Genomic DNA, 4041 nt, shown 5'->3' on the forward strand with positions numbered 1-4041 from the left:
GCACGATGTGGGCTCACTCCGATCGGCGATGGCAACGCCGCGTTAAAACACCGTCTTTTGGAATAACTGAGTACGTGACGTCACTCAGCTGTTTCAGAACTCTGTAGGGTCCAGAATAGAGTTTCATAAGTTTCTAGCTTAGCCCTTGATGTCGCCTGGGGGTCGACACGCATACATAATCGGCAGGCTCGAAGGAAGCGTGCCTGTGACGAGTATTTTAAAGAGAGGAATCGTGCATCTCCTGTTCTCTGATGCAGTACCGAACGAACTGCCGCGCCTCTTCGGCGCGCTGAGCAATCGCTTGTGCAGTCTCGTCGGCATTCCCGTTGTCGTGAGGGAGCATGGCATCCACCGTCGCTGTTGCCTCGCATCCGTAAAGGAGAGCGAATGGCGTCATGCGGGTTGCTTCTTACCGAGCCGTGTTGTAAACAAACGTCAGGTGTGGAAGAATTGCGTCCCAACTTTTGCGTTCCAAAACGACGTACATGCTTAGCGTGTCTGCAGCAGTTTTGTTTAGGCGTTCGGTCAGGCTGTTCGTCTGTGGGAAGTACGCCGTAGATTTTTGGTGCGAAGTACCGGTGAGGTCCATGACGGCGCGTACCAACGCCGAGTTTAATGGGGTTCTATAAAATACGGTTCCGTGATCCAAATTTCTGGAGCTACATGGCGCAGAGCAATATTTTTTATGTAAAATTGAGCCACGTGGAGAGCCGTGCAATGCAGAAGAGCATTTTGTTTCGCCGTATCTGTTAAGGTAATGGGTCGCGACGATGATCCACTTAGTTCCCGAATTGGTAGTTGGGAAGAGGCCTAAAAAGTCCCTGACGATTTCTTGAAAAGGTGTTTTCGGTGCATGTACAGGTTGAAGTAAACCGGCCGCGTGTCCAGGCGGTGTTTTCCGTCGCTGACATTCGCGGTAGGTACGAATGTAGTGCCTCCCTATCGCAGGAAACTTCGGACAGTAGTAGTTCTCCTGAATTCGGGCAGTGGTACGCGCATAACCAAGTTGAGCCACAGTCAGCTCGTCATGACAGGCCCGTAGTATGTCGTGGAGCAGACACGCAGGGACAACTAAAAGGCAGTTTCTGGCGTTTGGACCAAAGTTTGGTTTATAAGGGATGTTGCTTCGTAAACAAAAGAACTTCAGGCCGCGCGCAAAGAGCTTCGGCTTCCGTGCAGAGCGGCCTTCCAAGAAGTCCACAAGAGGTTGCAGCTCGGCGTTTTGCCTCTGTTTTGACACAATGTTGGGGTGTCGATTGCTCCCAGAAAAGCCGTTTTGTCTTCATCTTCAGGACCGGGGTGCTCAACCGCTGCTGCAGCCGGAGGTTGTCTTATGTTCCGTGAAGTCAAACACATTTACAAGTGCAAACGTTTCACATGCATTCACAATTTCTCTTGAAAACTTGTCGTTTGTAGCACAGGAACCGAAAAACGTTTGCCATATCCAAGTACCCAGCGTCCCGCATACTAGAATTTTACCGAATTAGGTACCATTGCCACTTCAAGCAGATTAGATATCTCCGGAGCGGACCTATTTTACCACCGATAGGTACGGTGGGATCTTTAGCGCGCACTTGAAATTGCGAGTACACGAGCGTGCATGCGTTCACCCAGTGATGGATGAAATGCACCCTTCCCGTACCCGGGGAATCAGCCCGCGATTTCCGGCCCAGCAGCTGCGCACGCCATACAGTGACTGAGCCGCCGTGTTTCTAAGAGGGCGTCTCCTGGAAGAGGAAGCTAGCCACTCCGGTACGCGTTGCAGCCACCAGGGGCAAATGCCGCTGCTCTACACTGGCAATTCATGGCCGAGCACCGTGAGCAGAGTCCTAGCCGCTGCTACGGTCGGAGTGAAATGCGCACCCCTCCGTGCTGCGACCTCGTGGGAAGCCTTATCATTATCAAAATAACAAAAGAAGTGCGCTGGACAGACAGGAACAAACCTCTCTAACAGGGGACCACACGGCCGGCGTTGTGTGCACCGGTATTCCGATTGGCGTGTTACGTATCCTGCGTTGAGGGAAGATGCCTAAGTGGCAGCACATGATGTCCCTTCGGGATGTATTCAATTGCCCTTTGAACTTGTGAACTATGCTCCAGCACTCAATGTCAAAGATTTGTATTCTCGTCCTGGAGAGAAGAATCGACGGAGTGATACAGAGGGTGCTGGTAATTAAGGCGTCTTTCGGGGCTTGGGTCCTCATATTCGTCGACGCCTCACCGATATCGACGTAATATAGTGTTGGCCGCACAGAAAAGAATCACTCTATCACCGCCCTGGCCGACGCACTGGAAGCGTCCACGATGGAAACGAAGCACGCCACTCGGCAATGACGGCGCTTTCTTCCCTTATTTGAGCGCGTGTTTTCAGAGCATCTTGAGCACAGGGTGCGCTCTGCAAAGACAAAATGGCGGTGGGAATGTATGACCCGTGCTCGCAGCCTCCAAGCGCCCGTCTCTTTTCTTCCCACCTCACCTCCGCCAGTGCGGCCCAAAGCATCATAAGCCCTACTGGAGTATTATATAGTATTTCATGTAGTCGTCCTTTCTCCGACTTGCACCTCAACGTTACGCCCAGTAATTCTGAAAGGCGTCGACTCAATGGCCACGAACGAATATGACATGGCAAAGCCCTATTTGACACTTCGTTGATGCTCTCACCCTACTTGGTACACTCTCAGAAATCGGGGGAGTAGTTGAATAGTCCAACAGTCATTGTACTCTTGTAAGCGTTGGGGGACCCCCCTCGAAAGCAGCGGGGAGTTGGATGCAATGTTCGCTCTCCATGAGGAGGAGAGCAAAACTAACCGCGTACTCTTCTTGTGCGCGGCGGAGCGCAGCCACAGTTCTGCTCCAACACCAGTGAAGAGTAAACCTGCGCATCGTCTCCCATTTTCAGTACGAAGAGTAAAATTGCAATTTCATTCTTGTCCAGTGCGGGTGTAAGCATGGCGATGCACCCCTACCATCTACGCACACCAACTCATCAGCGATGTTTTATTTGCATACGAATATATAAAATAAAACATTTGAGTAAAAAGCGCCTGGTTGCTTCTGCCGCGCATTTTAAACGTGCAAGAATATGAATGGGTATAACGATTGCTCGCAGCGTTCAGCGGCGGCAGGCGGCAAACCGAAGGAACCAATCTACAGGCCGCTGCGGACTTCCGCTTTGGAATAGTTTGATAGGCGTACGCTTGTCCCTCGCCTAGTCGAGCTAAAAAATGGATTGTAAATCTGAGGTCGATTGAGGAAAATGGTGTTGCAGGAAGTGAAGTCCGCGCTCTCCTGATAGCTCAAGCCGCAAGCGCAACACGGACCCGACCCAACTACCGTGTCTTGTGTCGTCGAGATAGGCATGTACATACGATAGATTTTATTAGGTTAAATAAAGCAAATCCGGCTACATAACTGGTATTAACAGCAATATGGGGCCCGTCTGCAAGATGGGCGTGTGAACAGGCAATATCACTGCGAGGTCATTCCAAATACACCGCCTACGGTGAAACCTGTCTCGTCGGCTGACGAGCGACGATAAAAGCGTGCACACCGATCGGTTGCTGGAACTAAATCGCCTTTATTAAGCGAAGAGAAATCTTGAAACCCCCCCAGTCCCCGATGCTGCGGGGGTGCAGGCGTGGAATACGATACGTAACGCGTCAGGCATCCACCGGGTCGGGTAACGCGAATCGCCCGAGAAAGCGTGAGAAAGGAACCTTCAGCGAGCTATGAAGTGCGCGTCCGCTACAAACACCTACGATGGCGGTCAACACGCCGAGACCGTGCGGGCAGTGGTACGCGCATAACCAAGTTGAGCCACAGTCAGCTCGTCATGACAGGCCAGTAGTATGTCCTGGAGCAGACACGCAGGGACAACTAAAAGGCAGTTTCTGCCGTTTGGAGCAAAGTTTGGTTTATAAGGGATGTTGCTTCGTAAACAAAAGAACTTTAGGCCGCGCGCAAAGAGCTTCGGCTTCCGTGCAGAGCGGCCTTCCAAGAAGTCCAGAAAGGTTGCAGTTCGGCGTCTTGCCTCTGTTTTTC

The sequence above is a fragment of the Haemaphysalis longicornis genome, unplaced genomic scaffold, assembly GCF_048455015.1.
Source record: "Haemaphysalis longicornis isolate Haplotype H1 unplaced genomic scaffold, Haemaphysalis longicornis Haplotype H1 scaffold_13, whole genome shotgun sequence".
Taxonomy (NCBI): Eukaryota; Metazoa; Arthropoda; class Arachnida; order Ixodida; family Ixodidae; genus Haemaphysalis; species Haemaphysalis longicornis.